This window comes from Coloeus monedula, assembly GCF_965178545.1.
Source record: "Coloeus monedula genome assembly, chromosome: 31".
In the NCBI taxonomy this organism is placed as follows: domain Eukaryota; kingdom Metazoa; phylum Chordata; class Aves; order Passeriformes; family Corvidae; genus Coloeus; species Coloeus monedula.
Genome location: NC_138811.1, coordinates 3,601,729 through 3,625,761, shown reverse-complemented (window position 1 = coordinate 3,625,761; position 24,033 = coordinate 3,601,729).

Genomic DNA, 24,033 nt, shown 5'->3' with positions numbered 1-24,033 from the left:
GAGTGTGCCAGCACCGTGACTGACACTTTCCCTCTCCGTGTGCGTTGCAGAGCCACGGGTACACAGACGTGATGGAAACCCTCGCACAGCCAGAGCCTTCTGTCCCTGCAGAACGGAGCGCGGCGGGTGGGGGCGGTTGGCGGGCAGCGAGTCCCGGACAGCGGGCGAGATCCGGCTCCACAGCTGCCAGGCCCCGCTAAGGCTTAATGCCGCCTCCTCGGCAACAGGAAAGGCCTTCAGCCTCGTCCCTGCCCAGAGGAGCAGCGCTGGCCTGGCTGCACAGCTCATTTTGCCCACAGGTCACAGGAGATGAGATGACAATGCTTGCAAACACCGAGTGCGAGCCACAGCTCTGGGTGCTCACCATGAACCTCGGCTCTGCGAGCGCTGTCTGCCCCAGGCTCCAGGGGATGCAGTGGGAGCCCGGCTGGGCTCTGCCCTGGGACCATCCTCCAGGGACAGCTGCACACAGGGAGCATTTGGTTGCCACAAAGAGCCAGGCCATGGCTGCAGGGAGCTGCTCCAGGTGCGGCCTGCACTGCTGTGTGCTGCGCTCTGGGGCTGCTGCTCCCCGCAGAGGGGACTGCACTGGGGTGCCAGAGGAGACAGAGAAGCTCCAGCTTAAGCCTAAGTGGGCTGGATGGCCGGACTGGGAAGAGTGGCGAGAGTCAAGGGCATTCACGGAGCTCATCCTGCTCTGTGAAGAACGAGGAAAAGGGAGTGGGAAGCCAGCAGTGAGCAGAGCTGAGGCCTGGAGAGCAGCTCTGAATGACACCCAAATCTCACCAGACCTCTGAGACATTGCTGTTCTTCAGCCAGTGACAACATGAGTCCCTAAACCTGGGGCTCACTCTTCCTCGTGGCCAGGGGCATCAAGGAAGGCTACAGTGCAATGGGGACTGCAGTGAGCTGGGAACTCACTGGGGGAAAGAGGGAGCACTTGTGGAGCAAAAGGCAGGTGGGGGAGAGAACTGTTCAGAGAAGGGCTGAGCTTCAGCTTGAGCAAGCTGAAAAATGTCATTGGGGCTCATCCCAGACTGATTTCATTTTAGAAGTTACTGAACAAGTTTGTTGTTGGGGGGTGTCATATTTTCCCCTGCAGGTGCACGCTCTGCAAACTTGAGCTGCACTGCCGAGCTGCTCAAGCGCGTCTCTGCTGCAGGTCACGGCGTTTCTTCTTTGGCTTCTCGTGGCCCCGGGGCTGAGCCGCAGCAGAGCCCTGGCGGAGCCCAGAGCAGCCTCAGCATCCACAGAGCCCGGCTGCAAGGAGACAAAGCAGAAAGCGCCCGTCAGCTGAAGGCTCCCGTCCGTCCCCCTTGTCCCAGCCGCCCGCGGTGCCCAGGCCGTGCTGGCCGTGCTCAGAGCGCTGCCCAAAGCTGCCCAGCATTGCTGCCTCTGGCAGGAGAGCAGGAGGGCAGGACACGTGCCCAGCCTGCAGCCGGCCGTGGCACAGCCACCTCCTCAGCAGCTGCCCAGAGCGGGATGCTGCTGCGCTCGCTGCCGTCTCCCAAAAGCCCTTATCCCAGCCGTGCCAAGAGGACGGGCACCCACCTCACGCCTCCCGCCGCCAGAAGAAAAGCTGCTCCCAAACGCTGTCCTCAGCCTTCTCCAAGGGCACGTCCCACCCCCGCCGCAGCTGCTCCCAAGCACTTCGCCATCCGGACCCGACAGCACCTAGAACGCTTCCTTTGGAAAAACAAACCATAAATCAATGAAAAGAGATTAGAGACAAAAAGGGGAAACAAGGAAAAAGGTAAAAAAATCTTCTCTCTGCTGGGGCCTTGAGGAAGGCCCAAGCCCGCCATGCGAGGGAAAAACCCACCCACGGGCCAGGGCAGCCCACGCTTTCTCCCTTCCCCCTGCACTGCCCCCAAAAGTCATGCTGAGCCCAAAGCCAACAAGGGCAGTGGAGCAGCCCAAGCCCTTCCTTGCCTGCAGAGCAAAGCAGCCCATGCACAGCTTCTGGTGTCCAACCTCTGCTCCCACCATGGGGCTTGCTTTGTGTCGGGCTGGCTGCCCCAGCCCCAGCACGGGGCACCGTGGGTGCTGGGGGCTGTTGGCAGGGCCAGGAGCAGACTCCCAGTTCAAAAGCAGCCCAGCCTATCCCCCCAGCCCTGCCAAAAAGCAGCTTGGCAGCCGACTGAAGAATTGGTTGCATCCGCCCCAGCAAAGGGGGGAACCTTTGCTTGCCGGCCAGGCTGTGCAATGCCCAAATCTGGGAGCATCCCCCTGCGTGTGGACTCATCTGCAAATTCGCTGTGGAGCCTGGCTTTGGAGAAGGTGCCACAATTGAAGTCCATCATCTTCAGCTTGCCAGGTGCAGGAAGAGCTTGTCATCCTTGATGTCACCCTCCATGTCTCCAGCAGCAGCAGCCGCACCTGGCACAGCTTCTCCAGGGGCTCCTTCTTCCCTGGGGCTGGAGCAGGCTGTCAGTGCTCTGCCCAGGGCCCCGGCTGTCGCTGAAGCAGGACAAGCAAAAGCAGCTGCCATGGCGGCCACCAGTGCTGGGAAGAGCAGCTCAGCTCCAGCAGCAGGGCTGTGCGTGCCCAGCTGAGGAGCCCTGCGCAGCGATTCAGGCAGGACAAAAACTCTGCCTTTCTTTGCTGCTCCTTGCCAAGGCACGTGTGCAGCTGGAACTTACCGGCTCCCTGGCTCAAAGCGTGCGTGTGGCTCTCTCCCTTCTCCTATGGCACGCGAATATCCTGCATCCAAGGAGCACAGGACAGGTCTTCTAATGAGGGCCTTTCCGAGGAGAGCACGGATAAACACCGTCGGATGAGATCCTGGCACTCTGCGCAGAGAAAGCAGAAAGCACCAGTCAGTTGCAGAAGGCTCCTGTCCGCTTTGCCCCACTCTTGCCATGGCCAGGCCGTGCTGCGTGTGCTCAGGGCTGTGCCTAAACTTTGCCATCAATTCTTTCTTTTGGAGGAGAGCAGGACATTGCCACCTCCTCAGCAGCTGCCAGTGTGGGATGCTCCTGAGCCCGCTGCTGTCTCCCAGCACTGCTATTGCCCCCGTGCTGCAGAGACGAGGATCCACCTGGAGAGAGCCGTCGTGGGAGCGAGAGCCGGCCCCAGGTGCTGTTCCAGCCCCTCCTGAAAGGGTGCTCCCCGCAGACCATCTGGTGCAGCACGATGCCCAGGGACCAGACGGTCGCTGCCTCGCCGTGGTACCAGCCCAGGTGCGTCCATTCCGGGGGGCTGTAGGACGGTGTTCCTATGGAATAGAGATGGAGTTCTTCAGGGGGACGCTGCCTGCTCCCAGAGCCTCGCCCCAGCATCCCCGGGCATGCGGGGGCCGCACCAGCGGCACGCGGCCTGACCCGCTGCCCTCTCGCCAGCACCTGGGGCTTGTGTACAAACTGGGGGTTGGAAAAGAAGCCGCTGGTGTCGCAAGAGGGCAGCGGAAGCCCTGGCAAGGCCCGAGCATTCCATGCAAAGGAAAAACCCACTTGGTGCTGGGGAAAAACCACGCTTTCATCCTCCCTGCCTGCACTGCCCCAGAAACCATTCTTAAGGCAAGGCAAGCACAGGCAGCAGAGCAGGCCGAGCCCTGTCTCGCCTGCACACCAAACGGGCTGGAGCACAGGTTCTGGCCCCCCCTCTCTGCTACCCCCACCCACGGGTGTTTCTGTGGCGCTGGCTGCCCCAGCCCCAGCGCCAGTCCTGGGCAGAGGGGCTGGCAAAGGCTGCCGGCAGGGCTGGAAGATGGCCCCTCAGCCAGCGCCGCTCAAAAGCAGCAAGGCTGAAGACTCCGGCTGCCATGAGTGGCAGCAAAAGGGAGAATCCCCCCTGCCACAGCCGGCTTGGGCTGTGAGCTGTTGGGCTGTGAGATGCCGCTACCAGGAGCCCCCCCCTGCGTGGGCTCACCTGCAAAGCTGGTGTAGGCTGCGGCTTGCAGGTAGGTGCCACAGCCAAAGTCGATGAGTTTGGCCTGCCCGGTGGCCAGGTCAACCAGGATGTTCTCTGGTTTGATGTCCCGGTGCAGGACCCCGCAGCTGGTGCAGTGCCGCACGGCCTCCAGCACCTGGCGGAACAGGTGCCGCGCCACCTCCTCGCACAGGAAGCCCCGTGCCCGAATGAAATGAAGGAGGTCCTGAGACCGCTCCGGGCGCTCCAGCACCATCACCACGTTTTTGGGGAGCTCCAGCCACTCGTGGAGCTGGACGATGCCAGGGAAGCCAGCGGACACCTTGGCCAGTAGCACGATCTCCAGTGGTGCTCGGGTGCCGTCGGGCTGTGGGAGGAGCACGATGCCGTCAGCGGGGCCCATGCCGTGCCGGGGCTCGGCAAGCCCTCAGCCAGCCGGGGACGCTCTGCGCGCTCCGCTGGCCCCACGGCCGCTCTCCCTCGAGGCGTTCTGGCGGCTTCCACCCTGCCGGGCCTCGGCTCATCCCCGCCCGTCGCGCCCCGGCTTCTCGCGCTGCCCCTCGCTCACTCACCAGCTGGCCCCAATGGTGGATGCGGTTCCGCGGCACACGTTTGACGGCCACCTGCAAGGTAAGGGGAGCAGCGGGCTGAGCTCGCCGCCCGCCGTGCCGAGCCCCATGCTCCTTCTCCTCCTCCTTTGCCCCCCGCCTCCTGCGCCCGCCGCCGGCCCCGCCACTCACCGGGGCGCCGTCCGAGAGCCGCGTCGCCGCCAAGACGCTGCCGAAGCCGCCGCGCCCCAGCAGCGAACCCAGCCGGTAGCGCTCCTTCAGGCCCTGCTGCGCCTTCCGTGCCGGCGAGACGCGGCCGTCAGCGCTCGGCCCGGGGCCAGGAACGGCCCCCGAGCGCCGCTCAACCGCCCCGGGCCGGCCATCCCCACATGTTGCCTCTTTTGAAGCGGACCCCGGCGGCTCGGGGCCGGCGGCCGCGCTCAAGAGCGGCGGACTTCGGAGCGGGGAAGACGCTGCGGAGGCGGCGGGAGCGGCCGCGCCGCCTGTGTCCCCGGCGGGCCCCGGGAGGAGCCGAGGCCGGGGCCGGGGCCGGGGTCGGGGTCGGGGTGGGGGTCGGGGTCGGGCCAGCCGGAGCCAGGGGCTGGCGATGGTGCCCAGGAGCCAGGCGCTGATGGCCGCCCAGCAGCGCCACAGCCAGGACGGCGAGAGCCGGGCGGAGGCGGGACCGCGGCGGGACGCCCGGGGGCGGGGAGGGGGCAGCCCCGCCCGGGGCCGGGGGCGGGCCGGGGGCATGGCCCGGCCGGGCGTGGGGAGAGGGAGGCCGCGGGAGGGGGGTTGGGGAACGAAAGGGAGAGCGGGACAGGGTGCGAGACACTGGGAGAGGGAGAGGAGGAGCAGGAGAAGGGACGCAGAGGGTTCGTGGACTCGCTGCTCTCCTGCTGCTCTTGTGCTGCTGCCGCTGCTGCCGCTGCTGCCGCTGCTGCCGCTGCTGCCGCTGCCGCTGAAGCGCTGGGAGCGTTTGTCCGCGTGTCCGTGTGTCCGGTACCCGTTTGTCCGTTGCCCCCCGCGCGCCCCACGGCCGAGCCCCGCGCGGCCCGGGCCAGCACGGGCCGCTCCGCTCCGGGGCCGAGGCGGAGTCCCGGAGCATCTCTTCCTCCCGCAGCCACAGCAAACCCGCTCGGCCTTTGGGAGCATTTTTGCACACGTTTCCCTTTGAAGGGCTCCTCTCTACCCCCATTTCCAAGGAGTCTCCCTGGGGTTTTGGCACGTGCAGCGACAGGGTAGCGATTGGGCTTCAAACTGCGAGAAAGACATGGAGGGGCTGGAGCATGTGCAGAGATGGGAATGGAGCTGGCGAAGGGTCTGGAGGACTTCTGAGGGGCAGCTGAGGGATGTGAGGGGGCTGAGCCTGGAGGAAAGGAGGCTCAGGGGGGAGCTGTCTCTCTCCAAGTCCCTGACAGGAGAGGGCAGCCAGGAGGGCTGGGGCTCTGCTGCCAAGGGAAAGGACGAGAGGAAATGGCCTCGGGGGAACCTTTGGGGTGGATGGTGGGGAAATTCTCAATCTCCATGTCTCGACAGAGCGGGAGGGGGGGAGGGGTGGGGCGCGACCTGGGGACACGGGGGTGGTGACGGTGGGCTGGGGACACGGGAAAGGGCACGGGAAAGGGCACGGGAAGCCAAAGCCCCGCTGAGCGCTGGCGCTGGGCTGGCACGGGCTGAGCCGGCAGCAGGGCCCCACAGGCCTGAGGGACTCGCCCTGACGCCCGGGGAGTATTGATCCTGGTCTCTAAAAAATGAGACTCAATAAAATATCATTAAAAGATGCCTCCTTCTCCTCCTCCTCCTCCCCCATCCCTTCTCCTGCTCCCCCCGGGCCCAGCGCCCACCCTTGGCCCCCCGTTTGCCCAGCGCGGTCGCATCCCGCGGGAGGAGCAGGGATGGAGCCCGGACAGGTCGGGCTGGGGCAGGGCTGTGCTGTGGGCCCGGCCTGGGAGCCCCCCAGGCGCCCCCTCCTGAAATTCCCCTGGCGGGGGGCGCTGGGGGCGAGGGGGGGCGCAGGTGGGGTCCGGGTGGGGAGCGCTGGGCGCTGCGGGTCTGCCTGGCAACTGGTGAGTCACCAGCGCCGCGCGCTCTGATTGGCTGAAGGTTGTTCAGCGCCTTCTCTGATTCTCTGATACTCGCGGGGAATTTTGGTTGGTCCTTGGCACATGTCTCAGTCTGAAGTGCAGCTGGAGATGCTTCACTTCTGCCAAGGACTCTGCCAGCTTGAGAGAAGTTTGCGCTCCATGGAGTTGAGAAAGAAAGTGCCTATCACGAGCTTGTTTCCTCCAGTTCCTAGACAGCAAAGGGGCTATGAAAGGCAGCACTGGCTTTTTGTTCTAGGAGTTTTTCTTGACAAGCAGCTGCTGGATGTTTGCAAGGGGGTTTGGGATATGCAAAAATGAGAGGGTAAGCTGGTACACTGAGCTTGAGAGCAAAAGCATATCTTCAGGGCTTTGGATGCATTTCAGAGGCTGGGAGTTCCATGCTGAGCAGCTGATGGCACAGAAGAGGTTCTAAAGAAAGAGGCCCTGCTGGAATTGCCTTTTCTTTTGCAGCCTAGAAACTGCACAGCCAACAGCAAAAACGATTCCTCCTCCCTCCCTGCAACATGCAGCATCACATTCCTTTCTGTCTCCAAGAGGCAGGATGCACAGCCGAGCTCTTCCACCCACTGCTCGCACACGACTGGGGCCGCGCCAGCCAAGCGCTTGGCTTTTTGCTGGCCACTGTCAGCGCTCCTGGAAACAAGCACACGATAGCGCTGCCCACTTGCAGAAGAAGGAATCACTGCGAGGCCAGCTCGAAAGCAGCCCAAGGGCAGAGGCAACTTGGAAACTTCGCTGCTCTCAAATCAACGGTGTCAGGACAAAAAGATTTCCCTCATCTTCCCCTTGCACGTGCAGACTCCTCTTTGCACCCACACTCCAAGAGCAAGATGAACTCCTTTGCCCTAACTTGCACTTTCCTTCTCAGCTCTAGGCACCATCCTAAGGCTTCCCTCTGCCAGAGTCAGGATCCAAAGACAACGGCACCAGGGACTGCTCACACACAAAAGGCACCAGGACAAAAGGCTCCCGAGCTTGGCCTTTGCATTCCCGCGGACAGCTCAACAGCTCTAAGCCAGAGAAGTGCCTGCTGGGAAGAGCCTTTAGAATCACTCCGAGCACCTCATGACAAGGAGCTGCAGCGTGTGGGGATGAATCTGCAGCAGCCTCCTGCCCCAGGGTGTCCCCCGGGAGCAGCCATGCGCCAGGCCGTGACTGCCAGCTGCACATGCAAAGGAGCCGGTGTTCCACACCACGGCTGTGCCTGGGACAGAGACACGAGTGGCCACAGAAGTGGCCATGGCACTGTCCGCACGCTGTCCCTGCTGCTTCTCGCCCAGCCGCTGGCGGGGCACCAACTGCCAGCCACGCACTCCTAAAGCCACGGGCCCACTGGGACACTGCGGGGGCTGGTGGAAGCCAGCGGCCATTGTGACACAGCGGGGCTGCACAGAAGCCACGGTGCTTTGTGACCCGTGGCTCCCAGGAGAGCCTTTGTGATGCTGGGGACCTACCCGGAAGCCTGGCTCCACTGTGACACCAGCACAGAAGCTCGGGGAGCCCTGGAGACCGTGGGGACGCTATGGAAGCTGACGGAAGCCTGGGCACCACAGTGACGCTACGGAAGCTGGTGGAACCGAGGGGCCACCGTGACACTCTGGGGCCTTTTGGAAGCAACGAGACCCTGGTGGGAAGCCACGGGATGATTAATGCTGGCAGGAACCTGCTGCAGGTGGGCTCCTTTCTCCCAGCTTCCACAGGTGCTGCTAGGATGCCACTGCGGCACTGGCTTGTCACGGGCTCACGGCTTCCTTTGGGAATGGCTCTGCTGCAGGATGGCATGCTGCAGAGAATGCAGGTAGATGTTGTGCTCCCTCCTGGCATGCAGGTGGACAAGAAAGCCTGATCCAGCCCGCCCTCAGCCCGTGTCCGGCTGTGGCATTGGGGCGGGGCAACTTTGGGAGCAGCCCCAGCCCTGCTGCACAAATCCACAGAGAGCCGGGATTTTTCCAAGTCTCGTGTCTCCGTTGTGCCGTATTCCCAAAGAAGCAGCAGCTCCTCCCGATGAACACGGCGAGTTACGCGGATGCTTGTCAGCTCCACTGCCTGCCTAGAAATCTGGAAACTGCTTCTAAATGCTGCTCCCTTCAGCTCTTGGGCACCGACTGACACAGAGCTGGGAAACAAATCCCCTGGCTGCTGGCTGACAAGGTGAGTTCCGCCAGAGTCAGAGCTCCGTGGGAAATCTCTATCCACGCCTCTCCTTTGAATAGATCCGCACACGGGGTGCGCAGGGACGTGTCCTGTATGGAAAGGAAGGAGTGTGCCAGCACCGTGACTGACACTTTCCCTCTCCGTGTGCGTTGCAGAGCCACGGGTACACAGACGTGATGGAAACCCTCGCACAGCCAGAGCCTTCTGTCCCTGCAGAACGGAGCGCGGCGGGTGGGGGCGGTTGGCGGGCAGCGAATCCCGGACAGCGGGCGAGATCCGGCTCCACAGCTGCCAGGCCCCGCTAAGGCTTAATGCCGCCTCCTCGGCAACAGGAAAGGCCTTCAGCCTCGTCCCTGCCCAGAGGAGCAGCGCTGGCCTGGCTGCACAGCTCATTTTGCCCACAGGTCACAGGAGATGAGATGACAATGCTTGCAAACACCGAGTGCGAGCCACAGCTCTGGGTGCTCACCATGAACCTCGGCTCTGCGAGCGCTGTCTGCCCCAGGCTCCAGGGGATGCAGTGGGAGCCCGGCTGGGCTCTGCCCTGGGACCATCCTCCAGGGACAGCTGCACACAGGGAGCATTTGGTTGCCACAAAGAGCCAGGCCATGGCTGCAGGGAGCTGCTCCAGGTGCGGCCTGCACTGCTGTGTGCTGCGCTCTGGGGCTGCTGCTCCCCGCAGAGGGGACTGCACTGGGGTGCCAGAGGAGACAGAGAAGCTCCAGCTTAAGCCTAAGTGGGCTGGATGGCCGGACTGGGAAGAGTGGCGAGAGTCAAGGGCATTCACGGAGCTCATCCTGCTCTGTGAAGAACGAGGAAAAGGGAGTGGGAAGCCAGCAGTGAGCAGAGCTGAGGCCTGGAGAGCAGCTCTGAATGACACCCAAATCTCACCAGACCTCTGAGACATTGCTGTTCTTCAGCCAGTGACAACATGAGTCCCTAAACCTGGGGCTCACTCTTCCTCGTGGCCAGGGGCATCAAGGAAGGCTACAGTGCAATGGGGACTGCAGTGAGCTGGGAACTCACTGGGGGAAAGAGGGAGCACTTGTGGAGCAAAAGGCAGGTGGGGGAGAGAACTGTTCAGAGAAGGGCTGAGCTTCAGCTTGAGCAAGCTGAAAAATGTCATTGGGGCTCATCCCAGACTGATTTCATTTTAGAAGTTACTGAACAAGTTTGTTGTTGGGGGGTGTCATATTTTCCCCTGCAGGTGCACGCTCTGCAAACTTGAGCTGCACTGCCGAGCTGCTCAAGCGCGTCTCTGCTGCAGGTCACGGCGTTTCTTCTTTGGCTTCTCGTGGCCCCGGGGCTGAGCCGCAGCAGAGCCCTGGCGGAGCCCAGAGCAGCCTCAGCATCCACAGAGCCCGGCTGCAAGGAGACAAAGCAGAAAGCGCCCGTCAGCTGAAGGCTCCCGTCCGTCCCCCTTGTCCCAGCCGCCCGCGGTGCCCAGGCCGTGCTGGCCGTGCTCAGAGCGCTGCCCAAAGCTGCCCAGCATTGCTGCCTCTGGCAGGAGAGCAGGAGGGCAGGACACGTGCCCAGCCTGCAGCCGGCCGTGGCACAGCCACCTCCTCAGCAGCTGCCCAGAGCGGGATGCTGCTGCGCTCGCTGCCGTCTCCCAAAAGCCCTTATCCCAGCCGTGCCAAGAGGACGGGCACCCACCTCACGCCTCCCGCCGCCAGAAGAAAAGCTGCTCCCAAACGCTGTCCTCAGCCTTCTCCAAGGGCACGTCCCACCCCCGCCGCAGCTGCTCCCAAGCACTTCGCCATCCGGACCCGACAGCACCTAGAACGCTTCCTTTGGAAAAACAAACCATAAATCAATGAAAAGAGATTAGAGACAAAAAGGGGAAACAAGGAAAAAGGTAAAAAAATCTTCTCTCTGCTGGGGCCTTGAGGAAGGCCCAAGCCCGCCATGCGAGGGAAAAACCCACCCACGGGCCAGGGCAGCCCACGCTTTCTCCCTTCCCCCTGCACTGCCCCCAAAAGTCATGCTGAGCCCAAAGCCAACAAGGGCAGTGGAGCAGCCCAAGCCCTTCCTTGCCTGCAGAGCAAAGCAGCCCATGCACAGCTTCTGGTGTCCAACCTCTGCTCCCACCATGGGGCTTGCTTTGTGTCGGGCTGGCTGCCCCAGCCCCAGCACGGGGCACCGTGGGTGCTGGGGGCTGTTGGCAGGGCCAGGAGCAGACTCCCAGTTCAAAAGCAGCCCAGCCTATCCCCCCAGCCCTGCCAAAAAGCAGCTTGGCAGCCGACTGAAGAATTGGTTGCATCCGCCCCAGCAAAGGGGGGAACCTTTGCTTGCCGGCCAGGCTGTGCAATGCCCAAATCTGGGAGCATCCCCCTGCGTGTGGACTCATCTGCAAATTCGCTGTGGAGCCTGGCTTTGGAGAAGGTGCCACAATTGAAGTCCATCATCTTCAGCTTGCCAGGTGCAGGAAGAGCTTGTCATCCTTGATGTCACCCTCCATGTCTCCAGCAGCAGCAGCCGCACCTGGCACAGCTTCTCCAGGGGCTCCTTCTTCCCTGGGGCTGGAGCAGGCTGTCAGTGCTCTGCCCAGGGCCCCGGCTGTCGCTGAAGCAGGACAAGCAAAAGCAGCTGCCATGGCGGCCACCAGTGCTGGGAAGAGCAGCTCAGCTCCAGCAGCAGGGCTGTGCGTGCCCAGCTGAGGAGCCCTGCGCAGCGATTCAGGCAGGACAAAAACTCTGCCTTTCTTTGCTGCTCCTTGCCAAGGCACGTGTGCAGCTGGAACTTACCGGCTCCCTGGCTCAAAGCGTGCGTGTGGCTCTCTCCCTTCTCCTATGGCACGCGAATATCCTGCATCCAAGGAGCACAGGACAGGTCTTCTAATGAGGGCCTTTCCGAGGAGAGCACGGATAAACACCGTCGGATGAGATCCTGGCACTCTGCGCAGAGAAAGCAGAAAGCACCAGTCAGTTGCAGAAGGCTCCTGTCCGCTTTGCCCCACTCTTGCCATGGCCAGGCCGTGCTGCGTGTGCTCAGGGCTGTGCCTAAACTTTGCCATCAATTCTTTCTTTTGGAGGAGAGCAGGACATTGCCACCTCCTCAGCAGCTGCCAGTGTGGGATGCTCCTGAGCCCGCTGCTGTCTCCCAGCACTGCTATTGCCCCCGTGCTGCAGAGACGAGGATCCACCTGGAGAGAGCCGTCGTGGGAGCGAGAGCCGGCCCCAGGTGCTGTTCCAGCCCCTCCTGAAAGGGTGCTCCCCGCAGACCATCTGGTGCAGCACGATGCCCAGGGACCAGACGGTCGCTGCCTCGCCGTGGTACCAGCCCAGGTGCGTCCATTCCGGGGGGCTGTAGGACGGTGTTCCTATGGAATAGAGATGGAGTTCTTCAGGGGGACGCTGCCTGCTCCCAGAGCCTCGCCCCAGCATCCCCGGGCATGCGGGGGCCGCACCAGCGGCACGCGGCCTGACCCGCTGCCCTCTCGCCAGCACCTGGGGCTTGTGTACAAACTGGGGGTTGGAAAAGAAGCCGCTGGTGTCGCAAGAGGGCAGCGGAAGCCCTGGCAAGGCCCGAGCATTCCATGCAAAGGAAAAACCCACTTGGTGCTGGGGAAAAACCACGCTTTCATCCTCCCTGCCTGCACTGCCCCAGAAACCATTCTTAAGGCAAGGCAAGCACAGGCAGCAGAGCAGGCCGAGCCCTGTCTCGCCTGCACACCAAACGGGCTGGAGCACAGGTTCTGGCCCCCCCTCTCTGCTACCCCCACCCACGGGTGTTTCTGTGGCGCTGGCTGCCCCAGCCCCAGCGCCAGTCCTGGGCAGAGGGGCTGGCAAAGGCTGCCGGCAGGGCTGGAAGATGGCCCCTCAGCCAGCGCCGCTCAAAAGCAGCAAGGCTGAAGACTCCGGCTGCCATGAGTGGCAGCAAAAGGGAGAATCCCCCCTGCCACAGCCGGCTTGGGCTGTGAGCTGTTGGGCTGTGAGATGCCGCTACCAGGAGCCCCCCCCTGCGTGGGCTCACCTGCAAAGCTGGTGTAGGCTGCGGCTTGCAGGTAGGTGCCACAGCCAAAGTCGATGAGTTTGGCCTGCCCGGTGGCCAGGTCAACCAGGATGTTCTCTGGTTTGATGTCCCGGTGCAGGACCCCGCAGCTGGTGCAGTGCCGCACGGCCTCCAGCACCTGGCGGAACAGGTGCCGCGCCACCTCCTCGCACAGGAAGCCCCGTGCCCGAATGAAATGAAGGAGGTCCTGAGACCGCTCCGGGCGCTCCAGCACCATCACCACGTTTTTGGGGAGCTCCAGCCACTCGTGGAGCTGGACGATGCCAGGGAAGCCAGCGGACACCTTGGCCAGTAGCACGATCTCCAGTGGTGCTCGGGTGCCGTCGGGCTGTGGGAGGAGCACGATGCCGTCAGCGGGGCCCATGCCGTGCCGGGGCTCGGCAAGCCCTCAGCCAGCCGGGGACGCTCTGCGCGCTCCGCTGGCCCCACGGCCGCTCTCCCTCGAGGCGTTCTGGCGGCTTCCACCCTGCCGGGCCTCGGCTCATCCCCGCCCGTCGCGCCCCGGCTTCTCGCGCTGCCCCTCGCTCACTCACCAGCTGGCCCCAATGGTGGATGCGGTTCCGCGGCACACGTTTGACGGCCACCTGCAAGGTAAGGGGAGCAGCGGGCTGAGCTCGCCGCCCGCCGTGCCGAGCCCCATGCTCCTTCTCCTCCTCCTTTGCCCCCCGCCTCCTGCGCCCGCCGCCGGCCCCGCCACTCACCGGGGCGCCGTCCGAGAGCCGCGTCGCCGCCAAGACGCTGCCGAAGCCGCCGCGCCCCAGCAGCGAACCCAGCCGGTAGCGCTCCTTCAGGCCCTGCTGCGCCTTCCGTGCCGGCGAGACGCGGCCGTCAGCGCTCGGCCCGGGGCCAGGAACGGCCCCCGAGCGCCGCTCAACCGCCCCGGGCCGGCCATCCCCACATGTTGCCTCTTTTGAAGCGGACCCCGGCGGCTCGGGGCCGGCGGCCGCGCTCAAGAGCGGCGGACTTCGGAGCGGGGAAGACGCTGCGGAGGCGGCGGGAGCGGCCGCGCCGCCTGTGTCCCCGGCGGGCCCCGGGAGGAGCCGAGGCCGGGGCCGGGGCCGGGGTCGGGGTCGGGGTCGGGGTCGGGGTGGGGGTCGGGGTCGGGCCAGCCGGAGCCAGGGGCTGGCGATGGTGCCCAGGAGCCAGGCGCTGATGGCCGCCCAGCAGCGCCACAGCCAGGACGGCGAGAGCCGGGCGGAGGCGGGACCGCGGCGGGACGCCCGGGGGCGGGGAGGGGGCAGCCCCGCCCGGGGCCGGGGGCGGGCCGGGGGCATGGCCCGGCCGGGCGTGGGGAGAGGGAGGCCGCGGGAGGGGGGTTGGGGAACGAAAGGGAGAGCGGGACAGGGTGCGAGACACTGGGAGAGGGAGAGGAGGAGCAGGAGAAGGGACGCAGAGGGTTCGTGGACTCGCTGCTCTTCTGCTGCTCTTGTGCTGCTGCCGCTGCTGCCGCTGCTGCCGCTGCTGCCGCTGCCGCTGAAGCGCTGGGAGCGTTTGTCCGCGTGTCCGTGTGTCCGGTACCCGTTTGTCCGTTGCCCCCCGCGCGCCCCACGGCCGAGCCCCGCGCGGCCCGGGGCAGCACGGGCCGCTCCGCTCCGGGGCCGAGGCGGAGTCCCGGAGCATCTCTTCCTCCCGCAGCCACAGCAAACCCGCTCGGCCTTTGGGAGCATTTTTGCACACGTTTCCCTTTGAAGGGCTCCTCTCTACCCCCATTTCCAAGGAGTCTCCCTGGGGTTTTGGCACGTGCAGCGACAGGGTAGCGATTGGGCTTCAAACTGCGAGAAAGACATGGAGGGGCTGGAGCATGTGCAGAGATGGGAATGGAGCTGGCGAAGGGTCTGGAGGACTTCTGAGGGGCAGCTGAGGGATGTGAGGGGGCTGAGCCTGGAGGAAAGGAGGCTCAGGGGGGAGCTGTCTCTCTCCAAGTCCCTGACACGAGAGGGCAGCCAGGAGGGCTGGGGCTCTGCTGCCAAGGGAAAGGACGAGAGGAAATGGCCTCGGGGGAACCTTTGGGGTGGATGGTGGGGAAATTCTCAATCTCCATGTCTCGACAGAGCGGGAGGGGGGGAGGGGTGGGGCGCGACCTGGGGACACGGGGGTGGTGACGGTGGGCTGGGGACACGGGAAAGGGCACGGGAAAGGGCACGGGAAGCCAAAGCCCCGCTGAGCGCTGGCGCTGGGCTGGCACGGGCTGAGCCGGCAGCAGGGCCCCACAGGCCTGAGGGACTCGCCCTGACGCCCGGGGAGTATTGATCCTGGTCTCTAAAAAATGAGACTCAATAAAATATCATTAAAAGATGCCTCCTTCTCCTCCTCCTCCTCCCCCATCCCTTCTCCTGCTCCCCCCGGGCCCAGCGCCCACCCTTGGCCCCCCGTTTGCCCAGCGCGGTCGCATCCCGCGGGAGGAGCAGGGATGGAGCCCGGACAGGTCGGGCTGGGGCAGGGCTGTGCTGTGGGCCCGGCCTGGGAGCCCCCCAGGCGCCCCCTCCTGAAATTCCCCTGGCGGGGGGCGCTGGGGGCGAGGGGGGGCGCAGGTGGGGTCCGGGTGGGGAGCGCTGGGCGCTGCGGGTCTGCCTGGCAACTGGTGAGTCACCAGCGCCGCGCGCTCTGATTGGCTGAAGGTTGTTCAGCGCCTTCTCTGATTCTCTGATACTCGCGGGGAATTTGGGTTGGTCCTTGGCACATGTCTCAGTCTGAAGTGCAGCTGGAGATGCTTCACTTCTGCCAAGGACTCTGCCAGCTTGAGAGAAGTTTGCGCTCCATGGAGTTGAGAAAGAAAGTGCCTATCACGAGCTTGTTTCCTCCAGTTCCTAGACAGCAAAGGGGCTATGAAAGGCAGCACTGGCTTTTTGTTCTAGGAGTTTTTCTTGACAAGCAGCTGCTGGATGTTTGCAAGGGGGTTTGGGATATGCAAAAATGAGAGGGTAAGCTGGTACACTGAGCTTGAGAGCAAAAGCATATCTTCAGGGCTTTGGATGCATTTCAGAGGCTGGGAGTTCCATGCTGAGCAGCTGATGGCACAGAAGAGGTTCTAAAGAAAGAGGCCCTGCTGGAATTGCCTTTTCTTTTGCAGCCTAGAAACTGCACAGCCAACAGCAAAAACGATTCCTCCTCCCTCCCTGCAACATGCAGCATCACATTCCTTTCTGTCTCCAAGAGGCAGGATGCACAGCCGAGCTCTTCCACCCACTGCTCGCACACGACTGGGGCCGCGCCAGCCAAGCGCTTGGCTTTTTGCTGGCCACTGTCAGCGCTCCTGGAAACAAGCACACGATAGCGCTGCCCACTTGCAGAAGAAGGAATCACTGCGAGGCCAGCTCGAAAGCAGCCCAAGGGCAGAGGCAACTTGGAAACTTCGCTGCTCTCAAATCAACGGTGTCAGGACAAAAAGATTTCCCTCATCTTCCCCTTGCACGTGCAGACTCCTCTTTGCACCCACACTCCAAGAGCAAGATGAACTCCTTTGCCCTAAGAAATCTTTTCCCTCATGCAGAGTCCCGCCACCAACTTGAAGCCATCTGGCAAAAGCAGAGCTCACAAAAGGGCCAGCTGAGAAAGCTCTTGCTGCCTACAACTTCAACTGCAGCCCTCAAAGCAGCAGCACACACGCTGCTCTCGGCACTTTCCTTCTCAGCTCTGGGCACCATCCTAAGGCTTCCCTCTCCCAGAGTCAGGATCCAAAGACAACGGCACCAGGGACTGCTCACACACGAAAGGCACCAGGACAAAAGAGCTTGGCTTTGTATTCCCGCTGACAGCTCAACAGCTCTAAGCCAGAGAAGTGCCTGCTGGGAAGAGCCTTTAGAATCACTCTGAGCACCTCATGACAAGGAGCTGCAGCGTGTGGGGATGAATCTGCAGCAGCCTCCTGCCCCAGGGTGTCCCCCGGGAGCAGCCATGCGCCAGGCTGTGACTGCCAGCTGCACATGCAAAGGAGCCGGTGTTCCACACCACGGCTGTGCCTGGGACAGAGACACGAGTGGCCACAGAAGTGGCCATGGCACTGTCCGCACGCTGTCCCTGCTGCTTCTCGCCCAGCCGCTGGCGGGGCACCAACTGCCAGCCACGCACTCCTAAAGCCACGGGCCCACTGGGACACTGTGGGGGCTGGTGGAAGCCAGCGGCCATTGTGACACAGCGGGGCTGCACAGAAGGCACGGTGCTTTGTGACCCGTGGCTCCCAGGAGAGCCTTTGTGATGCTGGGGACCTACCCGGAAGCCTGGCTCCACTGTGACACCAGCACAGAAGCTCGGGGAGCCCTGGAGACCGTGGGGACGCTATGGAAGCTGACGGAAGCCTGGGCACCACAGTGACGCTACGGAAGCTGGTGGAACCGAGGGGCCACCGTGACACTCTGGGGCCTTTTGGAAGCAACGAGACCCTGGTGGGAAGCCACGGGATGATTAATGCTGGCAGGAACCTGCTGCAGGTGGGCTCCTTTCTCCCAGCTTCCACAGGTGCTGCTAGGATGCCACTGCGGCACTGGCTTGTCACGGGCTCACGGCTTCCTTTGGGAATGGCTCTGCTGCAGGATGGCATGCTGCAGAGAATGCAGGTAGATGTTGTGCTCCCTCCTGGCATGCAGGTGGACAAGAAAGCCTGATCCAGCCCGCCCTCAGCCCGTGTCCGGCTGTGGCATTGGGGCGGGGCAACTTTGGGAGCAGCCCCAGCCCTGCTGCACAAATCCACAGAGAGCCGGGATTTTTCCAAGTCTCGTGTCTCCGTTGTGCCGTATTCCCAAAGAAGCAGCAGCTCCTCCCGATGAACACGGCGAGTTACGCGGATGCTTGTCAGCTCCACTGCCTGCCTAGAAATCTGGAAACTGCTTCTAAATGCTGCTCCCTTCAGCTCTTGGGCACCGACTGACACAGAGCTGGGAAACAAATCCCCTGGCTGCTGGCTGACAAGGTGAGTTCCGCCAGAGTCAGAGCTCCGTGGGAAATCTCTATCCACGCCTCTCCTTTGAATAGATCCGCACACGGGGTGCGCAGGGACGTGTCCTGTATGGAAAGGAAGGAGTGTGCCAGCACCGTGACTGACACTTTCCCTCTCCGTGTGCGTTGCAGAGCCACGGGTACACAGACGTGATGGAAACCCTCGCACAGCCAGAGCCTTCTGTCCCTGCAGAACGGAGCGCGGCGGGTGGGGGCGGTTGGCGGGCAGCGAGTCCCGGACAGCGGGCGAGATCCGGCTCCACAGCTGCCAGGCCCCGCTAAGGCTTAATGCCGCCTCCTCGGCAACAGGAAAGGCCTTCAGCCTCGTCCCTGCCCAGAGGAGCAGCGCTGGCCTGGCTGCACAGCTCATTTTGCCCACAGGTCACAGGAGATGAGATGACAATGCTTGCAAACACCGAGTGCGAGCCACAGCTCTGGGTGCTCACCATGAACCTCGGCTCTGCGAGCGCTGTCTGCCCCAGGCTCCAGGGGATGCAGTGGGAGCCCGGCTGGGCTCTGCCCTGGGACCATCCTCCAGGGACAGCTGCACACAGGGAGCATTTGGTTGCCACAAAGAGCCAGGCCATGGCTGCAGGGAGCTGCTCCAGGTGCGGCCTGCACTGCTGTGTGCTGCGCTCTGGGGCTGCTGCTCCCCGCAGAGGGGACTGCACTGGGGTGCCAGAGGAGACAGAGAAGCTCCAGCTTAAGCCTAAGTGGGCTGGATGGCCGGACTGGGAAGAGTGGCGAGAGTCAAGGGCATTCACGGAGCTCATCCTGCTCTGTGAAGAACGAGGAAAAGGGAGTGGGAAGCCAGCAGTGAGCAGAGCTGAGGCCTGGAGAGCAGCTCTGAATGACACCCAAATCTCACCAGACCTCTGAGACATTGCTGTTCTTCAGCCAGTGACAACATGAGTCCCTAAACCTGGGGCTCACTCTTCCTCGTGGCCAGGGGCATCAAGGAAGGCTACAGTGCAATGGGGACTGCAGTGAGCTGGGAACTCACTGGGGGAAAGAGGGAGCACTTGTGGAGCAAAAGGCAGGTGGGGGAGAGAACTGTTCAGAGAAGGGCTGAGCTTCAGCTTGAGCAAGCTGAAAAATGTCATTGGGGCTCATCCCAGACTGATTTCATTTTAGAAGTTACTGAACAAGTTTGTTGTTGGGGGGTGTCATATTTTCCCCTGCAGGTGCACGCTCTGCAAACTTGAGCTGCACTGCCGAGCTGCTCAAGCGCGTCTCTGCTGCAGGTCACGGCGTTTCTTCTTTGGCTTCTCGTGGCCCCGGGGCTGAGCCGCAGCAGAGCCCTGGCGGAGCCCAGAGCAGCCTCAGCATCCACAGAGCCCGGCTGCAAGGAGACAAAGCAGAAAGCGCCCGTCAGCTGAAGGCTCCCGTCCGTCCCCCTTGTCCCAGCCGCCCGCGGTGCCCAGGCCGTGCTGGCCGTGCTCAGAGCGCTGCCCAAAGCTGCCCAGCATTGCTGCCTCTGGCAGGAGAGCAGGAGGGCAGGACACGTGCCCAGCCTGCAGCCGGCCGTGGCACAGCCACCTCCTCAGCAGCTGCCCAGAGCGGGATGCTGCTGCGCTCGCTGCCGTCTCCCAAAAGCCCTTATCCCAGCCGTGCCAAGAGGACGGGCACCCACCTCACGCCTCCCGCCGCCAGAAGAAAAGCTGCTCCCAAACGCTGTCCTCAGCCTTCTCCAAGGGCACGTCCCACCCCCGCCGCAGCTGCTCCCAAGCACTTCGCCATCCGGACCCGACAGCACCTAGAACGCTTCCTTTGGAAAAACAAACCATAAATCAATGAAAAGAGATTAGAGACAAAAAGGGGAAACAAGGAAAAAGGTAAAAAAATCTTCTCTCTGCTGGGGCCTTGAGGAAGGCCCAAGCCCGCCATGCGAGGGAAAAACCCACCCACGGGCCAGGGCAGCCCACGCTTTCTCCCTTCCCCCTGCACTGCCCCCAAAAGTCATGCTGAGCCCAAAGCCAACAAGGGCAGTGGAGCAGCCCAAGCCCTTCCTTGCCTGCAGAGCAAAGCAGCCCATGCACAGCTTCTGGTGTCCAACCTCTGCTCCCACCATGGGGCTTGCTTTGTGTCGGGCTGGCTGCCCCAGCCCCAGCACGGGGCACCGTGGGTGCTGGGGGCTGTTGGCAGGGCCAGGAGCAGACTCCCAGTTCAAAAGCAGCCCAGCCTATCCCCCCAGCCCTGCCAAAAAGCAGCTTGGCAGCCGACTGAAGAATTGGTTGCATCCGCCCCAGCAAAGGGGGGAACCTTTGCTTGCCGGCCAGGCTGTGCAATGCCCAAATCTGGGAGCATCCCCCTGCGTGTGGACTCATCTGCAAATTCGCTGTGGAGCCTGGCTTTGGAGAAGGTGCCACAATTGAAGTCCATCATCTTCAGCTTGCCAGGTGCAGGAAGAGCTTGTCATCCTTGATGTCACCCTCCATGTCTCCAGCAGCAGCAGCCGCACCTGGCACAGCTTCTCCAGGGGCTCCTTCTTCCCTGGGGCTGGAGCAGGCTGTCAGTGCTCTGCCCAGGGCCCCGGCTGTCGCTGAAGCAGGACAAGCAAAAGCAGCTGCCATGGCGGCCACCAGTGCTGGGAAGAGCAGCTCAGCTCCAGCAGCAGGGCTGTGCGTGCCCAGCTGAGGAGCCCTGCGCAGCGATTCAGGCAGGACAAAAACTCTGCCTTTCTTTGCTGCTCCTTGCCAAGGCACGTGTGCAGCTGGAACTTACCGGCTCCCTGGCTCAAAGCGTGCGTGTGGCTCTCTCCCTTCTCCTATGGCACGCGAATATCCTGCATCCAAGGAGCACAGGACAGGTCTTCTAATGAGGGCCTTTCCGAGGAGAGCACGGATAAACACCGTCGGATGAGATCCTGGCACTCTGCGCAGAGAAAGCAGAAAGCACCAGTCAGTTGCAGAAGGCTCCTGTCCGCTTTGCCCCACTCTTGCCATGGCCAGGCCGTGCTGCGTGTGCTCAGGGCTGTGCCTAAACTTTGCCATCAATTCTTTCTTTTGGAGGAGAGCAGGACATTGCCACCTCCTCAGCAGCTGCCAGTGTGGGATGCTCCTGAGCCCGCTGCTGTCTCCCAGCACTGCTATTGCCCCCGTGCTGCAGAGACGAGGATCCACCTGGAGAGAGCCGTCGTGGGAGCGAGAGCCGGCCCCAGGTGCTGTTCCAGCCCCTCCTGAAAGGGTGCTCCCCGCAGACCATCTGGTGCAGCACGATGCCCAGGGACCAGACGGTCGCTGCCTCGCCGTGGTACCAGCCCAGGTGCGTCCATTCCGGGGGGCTGTAGGACGGTGTTCCTATGGAATAGAGATGGAGTTCTTCAGGGGGACGCTGCCTGCTCCCAGAGCCTCGCCCCAGCATCCCCGGGCATGCGGGGGCCGCACCAGCGGCACGCGGCCTGACCCGCTGCCCTCTCGCCAGCACCTGGGGCTTGTGTACAAACTGGGGGTTGGAAAAGAAGCCGCTGGTGTCGCAAGAGGGCAGCGGAAGCCCTGGCAAGGCCCGAGCATTCCATGCAAAGGAAAAACCCACTTGGTGCTGGGGAAAAACCACGCTTTCATCCTCCCTGCCTGCACTGCCCCAGAAACCATTCTTAAGGCAAGGCAAGCACAGGCAGCAGAGCAGGCCGAGCCCTGTCTCGCCTGCACACCAAACGGGCTGGAGCACAGGTTCTGGCCCCCCCTCTCTGCTACCCCCACCCACGGGTGTTTCTGTGGCGCTGGCTGCCCCAGCCCCAGCGCCAGTCCTGGGCAGAGGGGCTGGCAAAGGCTGCCGGCAGGGCTGGAAGATGGCCCCTCAGCCAGCGCCGCTCAAAAGCAGCAAGGCTGAAGACTCCGGCTGCCATGAGTGGCAGCAAAAGGGAGAATCCCCCCTGCCACAGCCGGCTTGGGCTGTGAGCTGTTGGGCTGTGAGATGCCGCTACCAGGAGCCCCCCCCTGCGTGGGCTCACCTGCAAAGCTGGTGTAGGCTGCGGCTTGCAGGTAGGTGCCACAGCCAAAGTCGATGAGTTTGGCCTGCCCGGTGGCCAGGTCAACCAGGATGTTCTCTGGTTTGATGTCCCGGTGCAGGACCCCGCAGCTGGTGCAGTGCCGCACGGCCTCCAGCACCTGGCGGAACAGGTGCCGCGCCACCTCCTCGCACAGGAAGCCCCGTGCCCGAATGAAATGAAGGAGGTCCTGAGACCGCTCCGGGCGCTCCAGCACCATCACCACGTTTTTGGGGAGCTCCAGCCACTCGTGGAGCTGGACGATGCCAGGGAAGCCAGCGGACACCTTGGCCAGTAGCACGATCTCCAGTGGTGCTCGGGTGCCGTCGGGCTGTGGGAGGAGCACGATGCCGTCAGCGGGGCCCATGCCGTGCCGGGGCTCGGCAAGCCCTCAGCCAGCCGGGGACGCTCTGCGCGCTCCGCTGGCCCCACGGCCGCTCTCCCTCGAGGCGTTCTGGCGGCTTCCACCCTGCCGGGCCTCGGCTCATCCCCGCCCGTCGCGCCCCGGCTTCTCGCGCTGCCCCTCGCTCACTCACCAGCTGGCCCCAATGGTGGATGCGGTTCCGCGGCACACGTTTGACGGCCACCTGCAAGGTAAGGGGAGCAGCGGGCTGAGCTCGCCGCCCGCCGTGCCGAGCCCCATGCTCCTTCTCCTCCTCCTTTGCCCCCCGCCTCCTGCGCCCGCCGCCGGCCCCGCCACTCACCGGGGCGCCGTCCGAGAGCCGCGTCGCCGCCAAGACGCTGCCGAAGCCGCCGCGCCCCAGCAGCGAACCCAGCCGGTAGCGCTCCTTCAGGCCCTGCTGCGCCTTCCGTGCCGGCGAGACGCGGCCGTCAGCGCTCGGCCCGGGGCCAGGAACGGCCCCCGAGCGCCGCTCAACCGCCCCGGGCCGGCCATCCCCACATGTTGCCTCTTTTGAAGCGGACCCCGGCGGCTCGGGGCCGGCGGCCGCGCTCAAGAGCGGCGGACTTCGGAGCGGGGAAGACGCTGCGGAGGCGGCGGGAGCGGCCGCGCCGCCTGTGTCCCCGGCGGGCCCCGGGAGGAGCCGAGGCCGGGGCCGGGGCCGGGGTCGGGGTCGGGGTGGGGGTCGGGGTCGGGCCAGCCGGAGCCAGGGGCTGGCGATGGTGCCCAGGAGCCAGGCGCTGATGGCCGCCCAGCAGCGCCACAGCCAGGACGGCGAGAGCCGGGCGGAGGCGGGACCGCGGCGGGACGCCCGGGGGCGGGGAGGGGGCAGCCCCGCCCGGGGCCGGGGGCGGGCCGGGGGCATGGCCCGGCCGGGCGTGGGGAGAGGGAGGCCGCGGGAGGGGGGTTGGGGAACGAAAGGGAGAGCGGGACAGGGTGCGAGACACTGGGAGAGGGAGAGGAGGAGCAGGAGAAGGGACGCAGAGGGTTCGTGGACTCGCTGCTCTCCTGCTGCTCTTGTGCTGCTGCCGCTGCTGCCGCTGCTGCCGCTGCTGCCGCTGCTGCCGCTGCCGCTGAAGCGCTGGGAGCGTTTGTCCGCGTGTCCGTGTGTCCGGTACCCGTTTGTCCGTTGCCCCCCGCGCGCCCCACGGCCGAGCCCCGCGCGGCCCGGGCCAGCACGGGCCGCTCCGCTCCGGGGCCGAGGCGGAGTCCCGGAGCATCTCTTCCTCCCGCAGCCACAGCAAACCCGCTCGGCCTTTGGGAGCATTTTTGCACACGTTTCCCTTTGAAGGGCTCCTCTCTACCCCCATTTCCAAGGAGTCTCCCTGGGGTTTTGGCACGTGCAGCGACAGGGTAGCGATTGGGCTTCAAACTGCGAGAAAGACATGGAGGGGCTGGAGCATGTGCAGAGATGGGAATGGAGCTGGCGAAGGGTCTGGAGGACTTCTGAGGGGCAGCTGAGGGATGTGAGGGGGCTGAGCCTGGAGGAAAGGAGGCTCAGGGGGGAGCTGTCTCTCTCCAAGTCCCTGACACGAGAGGGCAGCCAGGAGGGCTGGGGCTCTGCTGCCAAGGGAAAGGACGAGAGGAAATGGCCTCGGGGGAACCTTTGGGGTGGATGGTGGGGAAATTCTCAATCTCCATGTCTCGACAGAGCGGGAGGGGGGGAGGGGTGGGGCGCGACCTGGGGACACGGGGGTGGTGACGGTGGGCTGGGGACACGGGAAAGGGCACGGGAAAGGGCACGGGAAGCCAAAGCCCCGCTGAGCGCTGGCGCTGGGCTGGCACGGGCTGAGCCGGCAGCAGGGCCCCACAGGCCTGAGGGACTCGCCCTGACGCCCGGGGAGTATTGATCCTGGTCTCTAAAAAATGAGACTCAATAAAATATCATTAAAAGATGCCTCCTTCTCCTCCTCCTCCTCCCCCATCCCTTCTCCTGCTCCCCCCGGGCCCAGCGCCCACCCTTGGCCCCCCGTTTGCCCAGCGCGGTCGCATCCCGCGGGAGGAGCAGGGATGGAGCCC